General features: G+C 40.0%; 1 protein-coding gene across 4 annotated transcripts in view; it reads left to right on the top strand.

Moving 5' to 3' along the window:
• Window positions 1-662: 662 nt before the first annotated feature.
• The window catches only part of MAP2 (microtubule associated protein 2), a 280964-nt gene continuing 258221 nt past the window's right edge, over window positions 663-23405 (top strand). For 3 of the 4 annotated variants that reach the window (XM_058186203.1, XM_058186195.1, XM_058186186.1), the window contains exon 1: window positions 1366-1496. The gene's annotated coding sequence lies outside the window, so the exon portion shown is untranslated. Of the gene's footprint in view, window positions 833-1365; window positions 1497-23405 lie in introns of those variants that run through there. The other variant, XM_058186178.1, reaches the window with a different exon arrangement.

Here is a 23405-nt window from a genome sequence, read left to right as displayed (position 1 = left end):
CATCCATCTCTTGGGCTTTGGAAGGCAATGCCAGTAGCTTCAGTCCCATCAAAGAGGCTTGCAACCAAATCACTGTTGAAAACCAGTCTTTCCTTTGATGTGGAGGGAATAATCACTGAAGAGACATAGACCAGACCAAACCTTATTACTGCAGCTTCTACTACTTCCAATGTATCGATTCTTTCCTCCTTCAGTTCACCACGCTTAAATGATTAAGATTCTTTAACAACTGAAAGTCTGGAGATATTGTTGACTCAACAGTGAACCTCTTCTAAGTTGGTAGCACAACCATGCAAAACTTTAAATGCTCAGCAGTTCTTGATGCAATGTTTTGTCCCTACTTCTTTGTGTTTGCTTTTTTCGCTAGATCACACCTTTTTTTGGAGACAAAATGTGAGATGCTGCTCAGATATGCAGCTGTCTTGACACGTTCAAATTGCTTCTTGCAAACTTTTGCTGAGAAAAGTACTGGAGAGTTCAGACACCAGGCTGACAGCCCAGAGGGCATGGTCAGACACCTTCTGCAAAGACCTATATATAGGTATATAAAACTGCTCTTTTTTTGGGGGGGTGGTCCATTAACACGAGAAAGAGAAGATTTTGTGATGTGGCTAGGGAAGGTTAGAGCGGCCTTTTGGCTGCGCCGCCAGAAGATGGCGTTGTACATTAAGAAGCCTGACTTTCGGTCAAGCTGTTCTGGCAAGAATACCGCACGGATGCAAAACTGCGCTAACTCGCGATTCTACTTCAATGATTTTCTTTCCGGTACAGATTGCTACAAACGACCAAGGTCCGTCCACTCTCCGGGACGTCCAGTCGCCACCCTTGCAAGGTAAATGCAACGGTGCATGCTGGTTGGACGCTGACAATTTAGTTTCTCCATGCTACATACACGCTTAGGTACTGCTGGCTGTCACCAGCCACCTGCCGCGAAGCAGGATTCCTCCGCCGGCCATATGCACCTAATGCAGAGCCGCAAATAGTCTTATATGGCTCAAATGGGGACGCAAAACTATCGAGGCTGCTAGAGAAGAGCGCCAGGGTGGTGATGCTCGCCAACACCTCCCCTTCTCCCCACTTCTCGCTGCTGCTGCCGTCACCTCCCCCGGCGACCACCTGCAGGTTTCCGCCCGGCTGAAGGTCCGCGCGAAAGCTCCGACGCCGCGCCCAGCCGCCTCCCGTACAGCGCCGGGGCTGCTTTGCGGCGACTTTCCCCGCCGGGCTGCTTGGCTGCCGGGGCCCGCCCAGCTAAGAAGCCTGCTCGTTGGGTCGGAGAGCGAGAAAAGCCCGAGCGCGGCGAGGCGAGGGTGGCGCTGCGACGGCTGGGCGTGGAGTAAAAGGGGCGAGGGGGCCGGGCCGGAGCGGCTGAAGGGAGGAGGTGTGTCCCAGGGGCTGGCGGCGGCGGCGCAGGCGGCGTCTTCGTTCCTCGGTTGCAGGTTTTGTCTGCAGCTTCTCGTCTCCGCAGTTTGTGGGATTCGCCGGAGCAGCTGTCTCGGGTAAGGGCTCCCTCCCGGCGCATCCTCGGCCCCTCGGAGTTGAGCTCCGGCCGCGTCAACCTCCCTGCCCCGCCGGGCAGAAATCCAGACGGGGTTTCTCCTTCTCCTTCAGCCCCGCTGTTCCCATGTTCTCTCTTCTGCCCTTCTCCGCCTGCCCACCTTTCCTCGCCGCTTATTTCGCCTGAGTGAAGGGTCTCCTCCTGGGTTGGGTCACTGCCCGGGTAGAGGAAACCGCCTTCCCTAGAAGCCGTCCGGCGGGGTCTCTTTGCTGGGTTGCCCCCCGGGTGGAAGAGGCAAGCCACAGCGGTTTCCCCTTGGCGGCGGCGGCGGCGGCGGCGGCGGCATTCTTTTAAGGGAACCTGTTCGGGCTGGGTCGGGGTGGTGGCAGGCAGCGGCCGATTTCTTTCGGTAGCCGAGGACAAATCCTGCCACCTTTAGAGAAGGTGGAAGGCGATAAGGCAGGACCAGTCGAGAATTGGTCCTAAGCAGAAGGTCGAGCTGCTGGCCAAAGGATTTTGAGCCGCCTTGGGAAAACCTGACTGGAAAATCAAATAAATAAGGGTTTTCCCCCCTCCCCACTTCCAGCCGGAGGGGAGACGCTGAATTTGGGGTGGTGGCTTTGGAAATGTGTGTGCACGTGTTCTGTTGTGAGGAGGAAAGAACAAAAGAGCTCCAACACCTTCTCCCCATCTTGTGACTGTTTAAGGTTTCCTAGGCTAGCAAAATTTGGTTCCCAATGATTTCAACCCCCCCCCCGACTTAAAGCAGACACAATGCCTTTTTTAAAGGCTTTTCTCCCCTCCCTGTAAAAGAACGATGCAGTTATGCAGTAGCAGCATCTCTTTCTCTGACTACCCTTCTTTTGTTTAAGGACAGAAATGTCAAGAAAATAGGAAGAAGGGAGGGGAAGGGAGCAGATTTTCAATAAGTCCCACCCTTCAGTGCCCCAGCTGAGAAAGCCTGACAATTTTTTGGTGAGGCTTTGTTCAATCTGTACAATTTTGATCAATGGAGAAAGAGCAGCAATGGGAAGATTTCCAACTGCAGTCTCCAACTATTAAGCAAACATGCTTTGAAGGTGACTGATAACCTTCATCTCCCCCTCCCCCTCTTGAAAAGAGATTAAGTTTAATTTTGTTGATCGGTGAGCCTGGGATACAAATGCTCTTAGGACTGTAACTCTTAACCTCTAGTAAATAACTCTGGAAAATTGAAAGGTTTTTCCGAGGAAGGACTGGGGACAAGCAAGCAAATGGAAGAGACCACCTCTCCTTCCCCCAATTTTTCCTTCTATTGAAATGATCAGCCATAAAAAAAGGGATAGCTGAAAATGTGGGATAACCACAGTGAGGCAGTGGAGAACAAAGCTCTGGTGGAAGTGAAACAGTGTGCAAAATGTTCATGCCTAACTAAGTGCAGGTAAAGAGTGCAAAAATCCTTTGCTGGAGCGGCTGTCTGGTGCAGCCTTTTGTCTTTCAGTACGAACGATCTTCCAAAGACAGACATCCTGAGTCATTGGCGTACAGGTTTGGGATAGTGTTCACACCCTAACATTCAAATGAAGGCTGCTTCTATGGAGACTGGCTTTGGGGAAAGGAGGAGGTGTGCCCCTGAGGACTGACAGAATCTTTTCTCCATTCCACCATCTACCCAAGCTGTAAAATCTCTCTCACTGCAAGGATCAAAAGCAAGCAGATAAAAGCTAAATTTTCATTTCCAGCTTCCAGCATGTACAAATGTACTTTCTGTAAAAACTGGTTTCTGTAATTTGAGTTGTCGGTATCATAATTTTTCACACATCATTTATTGTCGTTATATGAATGACATGTCATTCTTCCTGCTTCTCTGGCCCATCTCTCTGTAGACATAGCGTTGCTCTATGGACTGACCTATAAAGTGACTCTATGTCTCTTTCCTTTTTAATCCCTCTCTCCAGTCTCCCACAGTGACCACTCGGTCTGTGGCAGATGCAGTTTCTTTTTCCATTTAGTGTCTTGCAGAGGATGCACCCCCATCACAGGACTGATTGGTTTTCTTTTGCTGTTCCCTGGTTCCTTTTAAGTGAAGGCAGGATCTGGAGATTTGGCTCTTTTTCCAGAAGCCCTAGAAAATGTGCTGAGAGAGCATTAGCTCTGCGAAATTGGTGGTGCTGACGTTACTTCACAGCTCGCAGTGACAGTGTTCCTCTTCTGAAAACGGTGCTGCTATGGGCGTCACCCTGCCTGATGTCGAATAGCAGCAACAGGTTCATCCTTGCTTTTCTGGGTTGCTATGGAGCTGAAGCCAGGACACGGATTTATTTCCCGGGGAATATTTCTCAGGGGGCTGGGAGGGTTTAGTGCAGATTGTATAAATGAATCCTCACACGTAGAGATTCTTCAGTCTAGAACTGATGCCGAGCTCACATATTTATTTATTTATTTGAAATTTGGCTGAAGGACAATTTCAGTGTAGTCCAGATAAAAATCTCAAGGAGATGCTGGACAGCGCTTTCCGTTCTCATTTCCAACACCTTCCACAGTGTTTTATGTGCAGGGTGAGCTGTGTGCATTGTGATATATTGTTGACTCATCACTGCAATGCTATTAAAGAGATAACCAAGCAGTCACATGGCAAACTGCCAACCCCTTGTCATGATCTATGGTTTTTGTTTGAACCCTAATAATTCAACTGTAGTTATTTGTAAATATAAAAACAAATTGGAACATTAGCTCTGAGGAGTTCGGTTTCTAGTATGGTTTCCATGCCATCCTCTTCCCACAATACAAATATACAAGAAAATTAACTAAACCAGAGGAAATATAAGATGTAACAGGTGGCAGAACCCAGCTGACTGACTGATCTCAGAAAACCTAAGCAGGATTGGAACTGCTTAACAGTTTGATGGAGAAAACTAGAAAACCCCAACGTGTAGAATAGGCTGGAAAATTGAAGAAAATCCAAGAGGAAGGCAGGCAAAACACTTCTGCATTGTGCAGAAGAATATAACATGGACAAATCCACATAACCACAAGGAGCTGAGATAGACTGGAGGAAGACATACCTTCTAAAATACCCAATACATTGCACCCCAAAGGGACTTCAACATGTTGCTCTAGTTTCCCTTCAGCCTTCCCAGTTGGAGTCTTTTCCATACTGTGTGCTATTCCCAGAATCCCTGGCTAATGTGGGCTGCTTTGCATGATGTCTCATAAATCAGGTGATAATTAAGAACTGTGTGATGAAAAGCTTAAATAAATAAGCTCCTTGTTGATCCAGCCCATCCAAGGAGTCTTATCCTTATGCTTGATTAAACTATGCATATATTAATGGATGTACACCTCTCAAATAGAGCTGTGTTCATCCACTGTAGTTCTGGATGCCAAACAAGGCGCTAAGCCCATTGTCTTCATATGCAGAGAACAAAATCTGATTGTCACCAGCTTCCTCTTCAGCCAGAGCTCTGAGTTACCTTTTCTTCAGCATCACCAGGGGGCGCTCTCGTAGGCACCAAGCCTCTCCTCTGTCAGATGAGAGTAAGCCCCAACAACACCCCCCTCACAAGATTTGTATTGGGCAGAGGAGCCTGCATGGCTGCTTGTGAATGGGGTGGGTGGGGATTCTGAAACCATCTGTCTCAACCCAGCAAAGGGCTTTCAAGGGGAGCTTAATCACCAGCTGTGCTCTTTCACTGGGGGGAATCGGTAAAATGGCAAGTTGACGTGATGAGCATAATTACCTTTCAGGGGCTGGAAGGAGCCAAGAAGCCAGGTTTCTGGCTTATTGATATAGATTCGTACTGCTGCTCTCCTTGCCAGAAGCCCTGAAATGATCCCTGATTCATTTTCCTCACTTTGGTTCATTAAGCTTGAGACCAAAATAAATAAATAAATAAAAATGGCTGGCTAACTCTGTTCCAGTGATTGTGGAGTGGAGGAGAAGAAAAGGAAAGCAGCTATCTGGTCACTCAGATGGGGTGGCATTTCTTTTGGACTTCCAGCAGTCTTTGCGTTGGAGAAGAAATAGAGGGTCTAGTCAATTCCTGGTTGATTTTGAGCCAGTCCTTTTCTCTCAGCCCAGCCTACCTTACAGGGTTATGGTGGTGATGGGATTAGGATGGGGGTGTGCCACGTGTGCCACTTTTAGCTTTTGAATTGAAGGCAAGATATAAATCTAATATGGTACAAAGTCTTTTTCAGTCTCGGTCATAGTGCAGATTTATAAATGTAGCAGCTAACCTTGGTCATCTGTGGTGCATAAGAATTGCCTGTGGTAAGTAAGGATTAAAAGTCATGCAAATAAATGAGATCATGCAGGCTATTAAAAACTCTGGTCTACTCCTTGGGCACGTTTGGAAGACTGTCAGGATGTTTTCAATCAGAGATTGCACAAGCCCCATAAGGGCTTGTTGCGGCACATGCACAGAGTCCCAGATTCAGCTTCTGTCTGAGGAAGGGCAAGGCTGGAGAAGATCTGGCTGCCTAAGAGATTGGAAAATTGCTGCTGCTTCCTCAGAGTTTCTTGGTTGGATAGATCGGAAGTCTGCTTTGGTATAAGGCAGCCTAAGGCACTTGTAGCAAATATGTTTGGGAACAGAGAAAATACCAGCAAGGCAAAAATGATTTGATATGGTAAAGAGAAAGAAAGGGGAGGAGCAGAAAGGAAGGTCGCCTCCATGGGATTCTGGTGCTTCTGAGATAGTCAAAATAGATTTGCCTAGGAGTAGAAGAGGAGTAAAGGAGCCCAGAAGAATGGGGGGGGGGGGGGAAGGAGGAAGCAAAACAGCCATACACAGGACAAACTCAGCAAAACGCTGTGAACAGACTTACTCTTCAGGAACAAAAATCTCTACTGTTCTGATGCCATTGGCCAATGCAAAAGAATGATGTTTCTCGGTAAAATAATGGTGAATTTCTTCTGTCTTTTTTTTTTTTTTTGTATTCTTTTAGGAAACTTTTTTGGGGGGTGAACCATAAAAAGACATGCCAGGAGCTACACTCTAGGTAGGGACCAGAATGAAGTGGAAAAGAATTGATTGAATGTAAATTCAATTAAAATAATTTAAATATTATTTCTGTGATTACTGCCAATTAATTTACTGTAAGTTCTTTTTCTTTCAGCCATATTAAAAATTAGAATTAGGTGGTAACTTCGGGAGTGGCTGGAGGAGGCATACCCAAAACTTTTGGGGCCACAGGATTCACACTCCTCTTGTAAAAAACCATCTTAACCCCAGCTCTTTGCTATTTCCAAGCTGGGAGAGACTGATATTCAGAAATCTCAGCCAATGCTTTGGCAATGCCAGCAGGGATCCGGCTTGTTTGTGCTGTGACAGCCCAGGGTGCAGTTTCACAATTGAGGCTCTCTAAACTCACACTGAAAAGAGCTCCTTTCTTTAGTGATGGTGGGGTGGAGAGTATTTGATATTAATCATGAGGGTTCCAGGCAATACAGTCTTGGTTTTTTTTCCTTATTTTTTTTTCTGCAAAGAACACTTTGTTCTTTTAGTTTGTCTGGTCTCATGGCAAATAAATACATAGAAATTAAACAGACAATTGTCTTTTTTATATACTTCATTTAAGTGGCAATATCATGCAGGCTTTCTTGCTAGCAAGTTGCATTGAACAGAATGAGACATTCTTTTGAGTAGACAGGAATACGATTGCTCTATAAATAACTTTCCTTCTGTTTTATTATTAAGTCAGATTGCAGCTTTAACATCCATTGAATTTGCTTAATGCAGTCCCCTTTTGAGGGCTGAGTTTCATTCCTTTTTTAGCTTGCCCTTTTCAGGACTTGCAGGGGATGACTGGTATCTTGCAGGTTTAAAAGCTTCAAAATATTTTTTTCTGGAATTCTTTAAAAATAAATCTATTGTTTTATATGCATTAAGCCTATTTGTTTCCCCTGGGAAACTGATGGTAAATTACATTACCAATTTATCTTGTGAGTTTTATTGGTAATAATCCTGTAGAGATATGAGAGTAATCACAGACTTGTTTAAACGCTATGTACACAATTGGTACCTCTTGTTTGACACATTTCACGGTATGTGTGGATGCACAATGGCTAGGCTGAGTTTTGGAACAGAATTTAGTTATTAATGACACACCATTTATTAAGAAAGGGAAGCTGGCAGACTAGACTTTCACTTGAGGACAGCTCTGCTTACATTACAGTATTGATGTGAATTGGGTTTGCAGTTGTGAATTGTCCCTTCTGGTGGCAAATATTAGCGGGTGGCTGAAGATTGGAGTGTCTTGAAGAAGAAGAGGAGTGACTGAAATCCTCAACACTTTGGGAAAGTTGCATATTGAGCAGCCTTTGAGTTTGGGTTTGAGTCACACTTTGGTTTGTCTCCATCCTTTGATCTAGGAGGTTCCCTAATAGAAAATGCACTTCCTTGTTACAGAAGCATTTTTGATGATGATCAGTCCCACAAGCTTTATTTACTGAGCTGATTGAGAGAGAGTGAATCCTAAAGGCTTGGTGCTGCTTGGTGAGTGCAGTGGTCACCTTGATTCAGTGTTTCAGGAAATGGATCACTTCCATGCGGGTAACAATGTGCCCCTTTCATGCTGAGGTATAAAGAACCTGAGAGCACTCATTCTCCCTTAGAAATGGTCTTGGCCTTTTGTCAAACTGAAGCACTAAGAAGCACCTCATCCTATCAGTTATGTGGGCAATAACACAATTAGTGCATAAGAGCTTTCAGCAGGTTAATTCCAAAACTACTGTACCTGTTTTGTTTAATCTAATCACTATATGCAACCTGGAGTCTGGGGAGTTGGATTCTTTGCTAAATATGTCTAATTAAATAAACAGATTTTCTAACTATTGATATACTTACAAGACCACCTAACAGAGATTGCTTTATTAAAACTATAGCAGTAAATATGGAAAAATATGTTAAGTTTGTGTGAAGAGCCTTTGGATTGATACACTTTTACGGCAGCAAAATTTTCTTAAGTTTCTTTATCTCTAAAAAAGCAGCATTGAAGTACTTATGTTGTTTCTGATATCTCTGAATATATCTAAAACATTGTGGTAGTATTATTATTCCTCTGCTTGTTTACTAAAATAACATGGGAAGCAATTTTTTAAAAAATCGAATCTGTCTGTACCAAGCAAGCAGGCAAGCAATTAATAAGTTTTCTCCTGAATCCAACCTTAACAAAAAAAGAAAAAAGAAAACACACCACTGGTGTCTCTCTAGAGAACCCTTCCAATGTATGAATGAATGGTAGTTATTCATGGTAACGGTTTAAGAGTTTATTGATTCAATCAACCATAATCTAATGAGAAATAAAAAATGGCACATTTTTGCTATTCAAGGCTCAGATTGATGATGTATATTCAGACAAGGAAGTTGCTGTGTATGTTCCCTTAAATAAGCCTGATTGAGTTTAGCAGGACTCACTTTTTGTGTTTGAAAAGTTGCTTCTACTTAGGGCTTCCTGGAATTGAAATACTCAGGCATAATTCTTAGCGATAGGCAAAATAAGACAGAAATGTATTCTCCTGAGTATCACTGAGTATCACTGAGAATAAGCCCAACTGATCTTGCCACTTATCAAGCTGGAGAAGCTGGTATATAGTCCAGATGTGCTGACATTTACCCCCTCTTGTAGCTGTTTTTACAAACAGGCAATTAGCTGCCTGGAAAGACAGATGGAATATATGATTGAATCTTATGCTTGATTACTTCTTTTTTAGTTAAAGGAAGGTGACAGGGTTAAGATTCAATTTGAACTCTGCTTTTTGAAAATAAACAATGAATGCTGGTTTTGTTTTGTTTTTTGTTTTTTCCCAGTGACTTCTCACAGTCTTTGTGTCATCTTTGAGCCCTTCAATTAATTTCTGGATATTGATCTACATGTTATAGAAACAGGGAGGTGGGGGGTCATCACTACTACTTGAAGCATAAACCTAATTTCCAATTTTCATTCTGAAATCTGAGATATGAAACAAAATGTGTAACCATTCTTCTCCTTTTGTTTTTAAGAAATGGCTCTCTTCCTCTTCTTTTTCAATGCTTTTTACTTCTGAATTAGCAATCCTAAGGAACAGTATATATATGGTCAAGAGAAGGTACCTCCAGATCATTTTACATAGAAAACATTTTCTTACCTGCTGTGGTGAAAGTCGTCATTTTATTGGGTGGCATGGGGGGCGGGGGGAAGAGATCTGTCTTTTGGGACAGCTATGCCTGTGTAACACAACTTCTGAAAACCAAAGGTAGGACCAAAGTTATGAATTCGTAACCATTCTGTGTCAGTTCTTAATTTTTCAGAATGGTGTTTCTGAATTTGAAAACGTTTCAGAAAGGTGTCCTGTCGTTTGACTTGGTATGTAGTGCCATTTTTCATGACAGAAAGGCAGCATAGCAATCTAACATAGTAACATCTATTTTTTTTATTGCTGTAATGTATTTCGGTCACAACAAAAGACACATATAAAAAAATAAACATGTAAATATAGTGTAGCAGTCCATACTAGGTGTAGAAATTGCAATCTTACTGTAGCTCTGTCCCCCCAGCCTGAGAAGTTCCTGTGTAGTTATGCAGATTGTCCTCTGTTTTGGATTGATTTCTTTGGGATTCAGGGCAGGGCCTTTCAATGGTCTTATTTATTTAGAAAGATAATCAGACATTTCTGAGTAAAAGTTCCAACTGCTATGATGGTGATAATTAATGCTTTTCCTGTAATGATGCAAACATAAAAATATTTCTAAACATCTATTTGTATATTAATGGCTTTTCTTTATGCGGCAGTAAAAGAGTTGTGTCAACTCCTTCTCTTGTGTGAGTTCTTTGATGTCATTGACTGAGACCCCACCCCCAGACTTAAAAAAAAGGAGGGGGAGATGGAATGAATCAGGAGGTTTGATCAGGATCATCATGGAATATTTCCATCATAAAAAGTTGTGGAGGAGACTGTGTGTTGTCCCTCTTCCTTCCTTGTGTAAAGCAAGGTGTCCATGAAAGGAGGGACACACATGTTTTTCTTGCAAATAGAAGCGGGACCTATAACAACTGTCTGGAAGTGAAATCTTTTCTCCATCTGGATGCTGTTCAGTCTATCCTCAAATTGTGGTATTTCCCCATGTGCTTGAATATGGCTTATGTTTTCCTTAAGGAGGCTGTAATGATCAAATGAGCTAATTTAAGAAGAGCTGAAAATACTGAATGCACACTTTGCAGATTGTACTGCAGCAAGAAAACTGAAGTCAGATGAAAGTCCACAGATGTCATAAAAATACCAACTCCTGTATCATTTCGGCTGAAACTCAATGTTGTCAGCTAGTAAAGAGTCATCTCTTCAATTGTTTGGTTCAGGGGGAAATATGCCTTTAAAAGCCAGATGGATCAGGGAGTTCCAAAACAAGGCAGTGAAAGTATTGAAACCTTTTCCAGAGAACATTTTCGTTTAGTAAAAAGTGATTCTGTATTGTATTAAGATATATATTTAAAATACTGTAGATCCTTGGGAAAAAGATGCTTTAGTATCTTTAGTTTTTCTCTCTCCGTGCAACTTATTTATACAGTTATTAATTTTGTGTTTCTATTAAACTGGTAGTAATCTGTTTCATCTAATTCTTCCTTTACTCCCTTCTCTTAGAAGGCAGAGACAAATGTTGAGTTGCTTGTCATCTGGATCACGCTACAACCAGCTGTGCACAGTCTTGTTTCATATTTTATTGAAAACATTTACATTTTTGTTTATTTAAACAGTATCTGTACAAATTGAACATCAATCAGTTTATACTGTGTCATATGATTAGTTCGTTTGACTAACAGCTCATGTATTTAAGATGTTTGTATACCATCCTTTGCAAAGACTTACTCCAGGACAGAAATGATTAATAAAATCACAGTGATTTACTGCACTGAAATAAAATGCAAGTCATCTAGAATGAAAATATTACTATAACTGTTGGTAAAATAGCAGACTTATTTAAAAAGAAACTCAGTCAAGAGATATACCAGCCTCAACTTGCAAAACTGAACTATTGAAGCGCTTACAAGAGCCTTGAGTTCCTTAGAGGGTGTCACAACTGTGAGAGCCATGTAATTCTCCCCTCTCTTCAAGACACTACCTGTCAACAAAGGATGATTACGACTCCTTCCAAAAATGGTATAGGTTGGTGTATACTACAAGAGGACTTTTGCCGTAAGGATCTTATATAAACGGCAATATTTTGAGCTACTCTTAAATGTAAATAATACAAGCAAAGTTTCGACACTCAACCAACCTTTGCATCAGCTAAACATGGACAGCTAGAGGTATTTCTAGTTGGTGTTACCAGCAAAGTTTTCCATAACAAACTAGATCAGGAATAACTATACCTCAAATTTTATGGCAGGCTCACATCCAGAAAATGCTGTTTTCCCATTATTTAAACTCCCATTATTTAAACTCAATGGTATTAATTCACCAATACCATCACTATCTTTTCAAAATGGAATTCGATTGATCTCCATCCAGCCCTGTACTGCGTCTAAAAAGTCTAACACCTGATTCAGACGAGATTGAAAGAGATAGGTGTGCTGCACAATAATATCAACTCATTTCTAATTACTTACATTATTTTCTTTGGCCATTCTTAATTTCATATAATGCCACATTAATGGCATGATTAAACCCTCAATAGAGAACAGGCAATGATGTCTTTATTAAATAAAACTTATTAAACAAAAAATTGATTATGTACCATCAAGACTGTGTTGATTCTTAGTGATCCTATAGATAGATTTTCTTCAGGAGGCTCTGTCCCCAACCTGCACCTTCAGACCTTCCAATCTTTCATTCATTCTTGGTATAATTCAGTCCATTCACCTTGTTAATGATCATCCTTTTTCTTTTACAGCACTTTTGACTTCCACAGAGAGCATGGTCATTGTATGATCTGTCTAAAGTATGATACTGTGGGGAAAATAGGCGGATGGAGTATTAGATATGTTGCCTCCTTGAGTATTTATAAAAAATAATAATAAAGGCAAGATGTAAAACAAATAAGCCTAGTTATTTGCTATCCATCATATTCTCAACTGTCTTCTCCAGTCCTGAAGTTAAAAAAATAGTAGTAGTAATACTTTATTATGACCAATAATCAAATCCAACAAATTAACAGCAGATGAAATGTTAATTTGTACAATATAGATTTATTTATGTTTGAAGACCAGCTTACCAGAAGTGGGTTTCAGCAGGTTCTGAGCAGTTCTGGAGTACCGGTAGTGGAAATTTTGAGTAGTTCAGAGATCCGGTAGTAAAAATTCTGACTGGCCCCGCCCCCCATCTATTCTTTGCCTCCCAAGTCCCAGCTGATTGAGAGGAAATGGGGATTTTGCAGTATCCTTCTCCCGGAGTGGGTGGGAATGGAGATTTTACACTATCCTTCCCCTGCCATGCCCACCAAGCCATGCCACGCCCACCAAACCACACCCACAGAACCGGTAGTAAAAAAATTTGAAACCTACCGCTGCAGCTTACGTAAGATCAAAGTTTGGTATGACACAGAGACTTGCCTGTAAATATATCCTATAGATAATAAGAATTAAAATTAAGATAGCAGAACTTTTGCTAAAGCACAAACACTTTGTCATCATGTACAGAGGTGGACACCAGCCATAGTGTTGTATTTTCTTTGCCAAAGCATTAAGAGTAAAATACTTAGCCTGATTGCAGAGAATTTTTTTAAATATACCATGTAGGCAACATTAAAAAAAATAGCTAGCAGATGCAAATATTCTTCTGTGAAATAATTTCATTAAGAGGATAGGGATTATATTCAAGGCTTTTTACATACATATTGATCATCTTCAGTCTTCATCATTTCAAAAGCCAGAGGAATTGGAGATTGCCCTGAGATTTTTAGTATTGAAGTATAATTCTATTAAGGCGTTAAGAGATTCAGTTGAAAAGGTTGGCTTTAAACTCACACTCGGAGGAATTTATTTACCTCTGCTTCCAAGTGTCAAAATCACCATTGTGAATTCATTGTGAATTATGAATATGATCAGAGTCATTGATGAATTGAATGGTGTTAGGAATGTGAATAAGTAAATGAATAAGTAAATTCATACATTAAAAGTTTTGATTGTAGATTCAATCCTGGAAACTCTGCAGCATTTGTCTGTTTGGCCTGGCTTTAAAAATGTGGCACTCTATTAAAAGGAAAAGCCATTATAGCCTTGAAATTTAGGCATTATTGGCAAAGGAGCTGATAGGTTCCCTCTAAACATCAGAGATGTGAAAGCAATCCTCTGTAATCTGAAGATTTATAAATTATATATGACTTATAATTATTTTTTATTTTATAATACCAGACAATACCAGACAACTGGTGGTATACCAACTTGATTAGTATGAAAATTAGTCATATCATTGGTATATAAATGCGTAAGTATGAGCCTGTCTCCTAACTTTTAGGGAAAAAACAGAGATTGCTTGTATCATAGGATTTCATAGTTTAAACATGTGGAAATAATCTATTTTTAATGTTTCGAATGCTTGAGCACATTTTGGGAACTTGGTGATTTGTAAGCAGCCATTTCTTGGATGGTTTGAAATGTGTAAATGAAAGTGGACCCTAGTCTATTTTGGAAACCTATACAGATCAAATCTAGTTTATCTTTGGGTGTGAGTTACTAGGACTGTTGCATCAGTTTACCTCCTGGGATATTTTGCAGAAAAGACAGGAACACTTCACACTAATAGATTGTTTTAAAAAAATGCTCATCTGGGTTTGGATCAGTGGTAATAAAGTTTTTTTCAGCTGTTTTCTATCCTTGCCTGTGAAATGAAAAGAGGATGGATTAGTTGGCCTCAGTTTCTTATTTATGCCACCAATTTGGTTGTCCTACATGTGATAAGTAAATAAATAGTATGAGGAGAACTTGCAGGACTTTAGGATTCCGACTCATGTAGGGAACGTACATGAATAGAGGAGGCTTGGAATTCAGGAGTGTTAAAGGAGTAGTTGTGTTGATAGAAATGTATCTAGGATATTGGCTTGTATTCTACTTTGGCAAAAACATGTGCTTTCAAAATGCCATCTGGTGATATAAGGCTTAGAATGTATATCTATGATTATTACTTTAAGGAGGAATCCACACAGCTATTTCCCCTGTACTTTTTATGCATTGGCTTCTGATGGGAAAAGTCTCTCAAGAGTCTGCAGTGTTAATAAACTTAGCAAATCCTGTTTGGAGATCATTCCCCAGATATCTTCTCACCTTGACCTTCTCACCTAAGTTCCACAGCTTTTCTCATTGCAAAAAGTCATGTTTTGGTACAAAACAACTTACTGAGTGGAATCCATTTTAAATAAGGGTAAGTTTTCTAATTTCTTCTTTGACATTCAGCAGGGGGCAGAACAAGGTTATTAATATAAGAGGAGTGTGATTCAGTGCAAAAATCTGCTCTCTTCTGTTTATGCTTCTCATTCAGAAAGGTATAAAGTATATTTAAGGAGCAAATAAAATTCTAAAAAGTTCACAGATAAAAATATACTAAATGTGAGTTTTTGAACAATAGGAATTTACTCTGAGTGGGCTCCTAGATCTCAAGAACCCAATATTTTCTTGGAATAAGGGATATGTAATTCTATTCTTATTGGTGAACCAGCTTTAAAAATAAACCATCAGTTGGCAATCAGTTATGGATGCCATTGGACTATTTCCCCTACATTAAAACATTTTATGTTTAAAGCAGTTTCTATTGCATTTATCATGTTTGAGCATGATAGTCCCTTCAACTCTGAAGAACAGTTTTTCTTTCTCTGACTCTATGTATTTATCTGTTGTGTTTACTAACACTGTCCCTTCCTACTACCATATAATAACAACATTAAACCCATTTTGAAATATCTACATTTTCTGTCAGGTATGGCATTCCAAGAAGAAGAGGCAATCAGTTCTGAATTCACAGCTTTGTTTGAAACACAGAAACCTAGAAACATAGAATTGTAGAGCTGGAAGAGACCTCGGAGTCTTCTAGTCCAACTGCCAGCTCAAGGTAGGAGCTTCATAAAATGCCAATCAATGGTTGTTCAGTCTATTTTTGGGAATCTCCAGTGATAGAGCACCCACAATCCCAGAAGCCATTCCCCTGAGTCATTGTTTTTGCTGTCAGAAAATTTCTCCTTACTTCTAGGTTGAATCTTTTTTTAACAAGCTTCCACCAATTATTTCTTCTTCTGCCCTCTGGTGCCTTAGAGAATAAGTCAATGCCCTCTTCTTTGTGATGGCTCTTCAAATACAGGAAGACAGTTATCATAGTCTCCTCTAATCCTTCTCTTCAATAGGCTAGACATATCTATCTCCTTCAAGTATTTGTCATACAGTTTAGCCTCCAGAACCTTTATAATTGTACACTTTTCAGAATCTCAACATTTTTTTTTGTATCGTGGTGACCAGAATTCGATGCGGTATTCCAAGTGTAGACTCACCAGTCCAATGTAAAGCAGTACTATCATTTCTCATGGTCTTGACAGCATCCCTCTGCTTATACAGCCTAAACTGCATTGACTTTTTTTTGACAGCTACAGCACATTGTTGGCTCATAATTAATTGGTGGTCCACTAGGACACCTAGCTCTCTCTCACAGTTACTACTATTGAATGAGATACACCCTATTCTATACCTGTGCATTTAATTTTTTTATGCCTAAGTGCAAGACCTTATTTTTCTCATCACTGAATTGCATCTTGTAACTTAGGGCCCAGTGTTCAAGTCTGTCAAGATCCTTCTGAAACTTGAATCCGTCTTCCAAAGTCTTAGCAATTCCTCCCAGCTTGGTGCCATCTGCAAATTTGATGAGCTCCCCTTCTATTCCCTCATCTAGATTATTTATGAATTTATTTACTTCAGTTGCATGTTAGATTTTAACCATTCACTTACAAAAGTCATTTCATAATACCTACAAACTATTATAATGTAATGTGACATTATATATAGTCTATGGTGCCCACTTCCAAGTAGGTCATTCTGTCACATAGGAGAACCATTGAAAATCTAGTTAAGCAGAAGAATTACTTTAAAGAAGCCTGTCCTATGAATCCTTTCTGTTGTGTGATTATTTTGGTGCTATTTATTCTTTTTCTTCGAACCTACGATCTTAAATTTCTGGTCAATTCAAGAGATTTCTTTGCAACCATATTGAAGAACTATGATATGTTAGAGTTTGCAGCAATACAACCAGCGAACAAGTAAACAATTCAGCAGGATTAATGTATATATTCTTTATATACAGTAATATAGAGCATGATGCATGTATACAATACCCATGCAGCAGAAGCCAGAATCAGAACTCAGTATCCAGAAGCACAGAATCAATCAGAAGCAATAATACAAGAACATATCAATTCTTTTATACAAAACAGTCAAGCTAAGCCACTCCCAGGTTCCAAACTGTCTGAGTCACCAAACAGTCCCCATTGGCTGACCTGTTGCCATGTCTATTCCAATTCATGAATACACTGACATGATATTTAGTGGTTAAGTTTTGAACTGAGACTGATGGGACCAGTCAGTCACTCTCAATTGAAGGTATTTCTTAGGGCAATAGCTGTGGCAGTAAAATGAAGGGAAATCCCCCATTAAAACTATATTGAGCTCCTGGAAAAAAGGCAGGATATAAATTAATAAATAAATGTATTTAGTCATATATCTCAATACTGTCTAAACTGAGTCCAATTCTCAATTTCATAATAAGGTTATGATAAGCTTCTTGATTCTTTAGGATACTTTAGTTCCTCTGCATATGGATCTCCAGAACATTACATTTTGAAAAATAAGCAACTAAAGTGGTACAACAGGATCAGTGTTACATCTGTGTTTGGTACCAAAGACTCAAGGGCTTCCTTACTGTGGCAGAAACATATAAAGGCTGTACTGCAAAGGCTACATCAATTCTGATACAATTTTGAAAAGTCAGACTCCCCAGGAAAATCCAGAAAGGGGAAAATAGCAGAAAATTCCTCCTTTGTGATCCTTTTCTACCTCCTTTGGCTCATTGTCCAGCCTCCTCTCCAAAATGTTAAATCTCCCAAACACAAAATGTTGTTGATTAACTGAAAGCAGTTATATATACAAGAAATCAAGAAAAACGGAAGTATTTTATAACTCTGAAAATCTGCAAATTTGGAGAAAAGGAGTACTTCTCATTGAATAGTTATGCCTTGATATCTAAGATCAGGGGTTTCCAACCTTGACAACTTTAAGACTTGTGGACTTCAACTCCCAGAATACCTCAGCCAGCAAAGCTGGCTGAGGAATTCTGGGAGTTGGAGTCCACAAGTCTTAAAGTTGCCAAGATTGGAGACCCCTGTCTTAGATGCTTTTCCTCTGATATAATGTGATTTTCCAGTGGCCGGTTAGATTCCTTTCTGAGTCCAGGAGCCAGCTTTGAGAGCAAGCAATAGAAAGCTTATAGCAGGAGAAGGAGGAAACATGGTATTATGTGAAATGGCAGTAACAGTATTGAACACGCATTAATTTGCTCAGTTCTTTGTGCCTAACAGCTGATCCTGAAGGTTTTTGTCTTGCTAAATATAACTGGAAATGAAAATCTATCCATAAGTATCTGAAAATAGAGCGAAGAAAAGAGGTTGTATACAGTTGCATCTTTTCTAGTTCATTAATCCAGATGAGGGTTTGTGAACTGAAAGGAAAGCTGATTTTTATTAGTGTCCCAGTCTGCCAGTGGGTCAATGCATCTGTCCAGATCTGCTCCAAAGGGCTGGAATTTATTTTGGAAAGCATAGGAGGTTGCAGGAAAGGAAGCATTGTCCCAAAGTGATGCTTCTTCTTTCTGTGCTTGAAAACTGCTGCTAGATCCGAAAGCCTCATGTTGATCAGAATCCCATGATCTGTATTAAACTTCAGACCTTGCCTATAATTCTAAATCGTTCTGACTCTATTCTGTGCTGTGATTTCTTTTTAAATTACACTTTTAATTCATTGCGTCCTAAGCAATGGATCTACTCTGTCTTCATCCCCAAATAATCCATCATTGAGAATGAAAGGTTTATTTTGGCCCATAACTGATAAGCCATTAGAGAAGCAATGCCTTTTAAAAGTACATTCTTTTAAAATCAGATCAGTCCTGGAATAGTGACAGTAAAGTATTGATTAAAAAAAAACAGAAAAAAGAAGACCATTGCCTGGGTCTTTAAACTGAAATGAACTGATTTCCTTAGAGTGATAAGGGTGCTTTCAATCAGAAAGGCTAAAGCCCCAAATACTGGATAGATAGATGACTTACAGACGTGGTTAGAGCCACACCTTTGTTCAGGATTTAATGAATGGTCTCTGGATAACAGATTTAGGGGGCTAGAAGCACAAAGACTCAAAAGGTGGCAGTTAGTGGCAATTAAACCAGATTGGCTTATAGGCCTGAGTTTCAATCTACTGTATATTCAGTCTGCTTAAAACACAAGGGCTCAGAGATTATTACCAGGGTTTCACTGAGCAATGTGTGCTCTTTGCTTCTAGAAACAGTTGAGATCCTAATGCTCTTCCATGCAAAGCTGTAGGTGGGCAGAGACCAGTTGCAAGATGTTAATAATAAAGAGAAAATTAAATTTAAAGAGGAAAATTAAATTTTCCTCCTTGGGCCACTCATATTTTGTTCTGTCATTCTGAACAGTTGTTCTAGTTCCAGAATCAGCCATTACAGATTTCTTTGCATTTGCATTTGTATCTGAATAGCCTATTGCTTCATAATATGCTCTGTTTAGTAATTTTCCATCTACTTGTGTCCTTCATGCCTGAGGAGATGTTTTGACAAATCACAGCAACTTCACACTTGATACAGTCCCCTTAAACATGTAAAAAGTGGCAAAAATATGCGTTGCCTAAAGGAAGCCACAGGATATGAATTATGTATATGAAATAGGAATTGAGATTGGTTTTATTTGCTAAATTTCCAGAAGAGCCATTATCTAATCCTTTTTTAAGCCTCAAATTGTAACCTGGTTATTCAATTTCCCCCTAATTTCTTCATTTTCACTCTTCTCTTTTTCTCCTTCTTCTTCTCATCCTAGTTCTTACAAAAGACTTGATCGCCTTAGCTTTTATGTTATTTTTCTATCACATTTATATTCCACTACAGTCAAATTATTCTCAGCAGTTAACATTGTAGGCATAAAAAAATAAAGTAACTCAAAATAAGCAAAAAATAAAAATGGTAGCCCAATCTGTTTAAATAACCCTCTAAAACAGTTCATTTTTCAACAACTTTCTAAATTCAGAAAGATCGGAGGCCATTCTGATCTTCACCGCGAGAACTGGTAATGGGCACTTCAGCTAGGAAGCAGTGCTTTCTGCTTGTGCCCCCTTTATCTCTTGAAATTGGCACCGGGGCATTTTCCCTACAGTCCAGAGGGGGATAAAGATGAGTATTACCTGCATGTTGTAAGTATTGCGGTGTAAACTCTCAGATGATCTCACCCAGCAGCTTCATTTTAAAGAACAAGGAAGAGAAGATCAATCTCTGCAGCACTCCCCCACCCCCGAAATCCGGGATCGTTGGGCAGACCTTTTCCCCAAGAGATTGAATTTGACTGCAAAGGAGGGAATGGATTTTCTCCAAAGGGAAGGTTGGCAGATACTTATCCAGACCCATAGATGCAGGCAGGATCTCTTTGGATGGAGTGCGGAGAGTAAGGAAGATGACTGTGACAGAAATATGCAAAATTGTTACTTAGGCAAAAGGGACTGAAACATTTTTTAAATCTGGAGGGATGAGATAACATTCAGAATTGGCTTGGGCAGACACTGCTCTGGATGTAAGAAGAGGGAGGAGGTGTTGAACAATCAGACTTGCAAGACTCTGTTATTGTAGCCAGTCTCAATAAAAGTATATCAGCTTTCCTGGGGAGTTAATTTCCTAGTGTGGTTTATGTAGTGGACTGACAAGAGACATGCTACTGCCTCTTTAAGAGCTGGCAACCCAACTTCCAAGGCTGGGATTGACAGTCTATTAGATCTCAATAGTCACACTTCTCCTGCTCCATGAAGGAGCCAGGATGGACAAGGAAACATTCTACAAGTCACAGAAGATAACTTGGAGAATATCCTATCCATGGCCTCAGAGTTCACAGGCCAGTGAGGGCCCCAGGTAATATATCAAAACGTTGCCTCAATCATGATTGAAGATTTTGCTCAAGATTCTGGCATATCTGAACAACTGGTATCAGCAAAATGCCGGTTGCACATTGGTCACAATAGTAAGGCAGAACATTTTGCACTGACTTTCCCTAACCTGCCCTAAACAAGGGCATTTGACAACAACAGTCCATCAAGGATGTAAGGGAGAAGAAGTAATAATGCTTCTCTTTCTATCATCACATCATAAGCCTGAATGGTGATGCATATCTGTGCTCAGTCAAAGTAATTTTTTGTTTTTCTCCACCAACATTCTAGGTATAGTTTATATTTCTTTGTTTCATAGAGGTTCTTAGTAAATTAAGGCACTAACTAGAATTGGTTGCTTGAAAACAATCTCACCCAATGCTTGGCTCAGTTGCCATTCCCAGTGGCTCACCAAGGCTTTGGGAAGGCTGCCTGCCTGATTCCTGAGGAATTCTTAAGTACCCTCTGGAAACAATTTGCATCCATAAGACCGTCTGAATAGGCCTGTGCACCCCATAGAAAGTCCCAGATAGCAAGTTGCTATGATCAGGACATACCATAATCTGACCATAGCAAAAAAGTGTTGAAAAACCTCTCCATATCCAGATCATGTAATATATTGGAGGCAAAAATAAGGTCTAACATATGTCCACTTATGGTAGATGTATTGTGCCAGAGATTACCTGAGACAGGCCTATAGTTGTAATGGAAATTATTAAGTCTCAAGGCATGGTAGTTGAACTCTTCTAGCATTGAAAGCTGGAGGAACTCAGCTACCAGCTTGGAGATTAGATCCAGAAATTCAGAGCACTAGTTGCTGAGCACTAGTACACCAGCAGAATACTTCACTTGTCTGCACAGCCCAATTTCATGCATGGTTACTCATACCCTGATCACATCCAGTCACAGCATCAAGGTGTTGAAGAACCCAAAATGTATGACAAATTTCAGAGACATTATTACCACCTCATTCCACCTGGTTCCAGGCTAGAACTTATCATTCATGACAATTCTCACTGAAAAATTCCATAATTCATGCCATATCTTTGAAGGTTTTTCTGAGACAATTTGCATATTTGCAAATACACTTCTTTCAGCGAAGCAAGATATCGACAAAAGGCTACTATTTTTTGCTACTGCACTTACTGTAGAACTTTTAATGAAGAGTTTTTTATATGAGTGAAATTGAATAAAAGTTATTATCCAGGTGATAGATGTCAATACACAATTGATGAGTATGCAAAAGATAAAACTTATTTACTGATATGACTAATTTCCACAGGACTACCATATTTAGTGGGTTCTTGGGAAGAATGCTGAGCCAGAAGGTTCTTAGTCTAGTCCAGCAAGCAACTGTACATTTTGCAAGCGGTTCATATGCAGGGTCATTTAACACAGGCTGGATAAATTTAGCTTTAGAGACACTGAATATTCAGCTTCATAAACTTCAAATGAACCTGTGAATGAAGACATCCTGCTTTGTGGCCCTTTTTTAGGGCATACTATTTAAAATTGAAATTAGCCAATCTGTTTCTGTAGAACTAGGAACATTGGATGCAGTTAGGAAAAAGATTGACAGACTTGCATACTCTTAACACGTTGTTTAAAATGTCCCATTCCATGTTACATTTGTATGTTAATCAGTTACCAATAATGAATTGGATTCAGTGCCAGATTAGCATTAAGTCACAACTGCGACCTAATTTTTTCAGTAGGTATCATGGTCACAGAATCTGGCAATTATAAACAATGCAAAAATGTGACTATAGAAATATATTCTTATATGCTGCCTTCTCTAAGAAAAAAAATATAATTAATGGTGTGGGATGTTTGTTTTTGTTCTATAAAAAGGCACATTTTTTATTTGTGCCAGATTTCAACCTGCTCTATGGTTCAAATCTTCAGCTTTCACTCACAGTTCTTCAGCCAAAGCAAAAGAAGTTCAGTTTAAGGTTCAATGAACCACTCAACCAACCAACCAGTCATTCAATCCGCTGCATCAGGGACTGGATCCAGTGGTGGGATTCAGCCAATTTGCACCTATTCGGGAGAACCAATTACTTTCTAAGCAGTTTGGAGAACCAGTTGTTGGAAAAAATCTTATTTTGTTTTTTTCCACTTTACAGGGCTAATCCTGTAAAGCAGGCAGGCAGGAAACATTCTGGTGTTGTTTCTAGTATAATCTTTATTGCCCTGCTTACAGAAACTGCCTCTCTGGTTAACCCTTATTACATTGTAACAGCTAAGGTGAAGCGCCCATCGATGTGAGTGATGTTGAGTTGGCCATGCCCACACAGTCACATGACCACCGAGCCACACCTACCCAGCTGGTCATTAGGGCAGAGAACCAGTTGTTAAATTATTTGAATCCCACCACTGACTCGATCCATATAGTGCTTACAGGACTTAATGACAAGCTGTCTTTCTCTAGAGCAGTGTTTTTGCTTTCAAGTAGAATTTGACAGTGTTTAATGTGCTACCTCGACCAATATTGAACCACAGTCCAGAAACTGATGGTCCTTAGAGTTCTAATGGTCATCCTGAAGAATCTGGAATGGCACATTTGTTTTTTGGAGTCTTTGCAACCTTCTTGAGCAAGACAGTCTCCTGAATTGTGCTATCAGAAGGCTGTTGGCATTTTCCAACTTCCTCTGAGTCATTCACATGCTGGATCATTGAAATTCCTCTGGGATTGGAGTGATCTAGTGAGGAAGATGGTAGGATACAATAGATAATATAAAGTAAAATGAAAACATTTTCTATAGCAAGTTGGGCAGTTGGCAATATATAT

The sequence above is a fragment of the Ahaetulla prasina genome, chromosome 1, assembly GCF_028640845.1.
Source record: "Ahaetulla prasina isolate Xishuangbanna chromosome 1, ASM2864084v1, whole genome shotgun sequence".
NCBI classification, from domain to species: Eukaryota; Metazoa; Chordata; class Lepidosauria; order Squamata; family Colubridae; genus Ahaetulla; species Ahaetulla prasina.
This window is presented reverse-complemented; position numbering and strand designations above follow the sequence as displayed.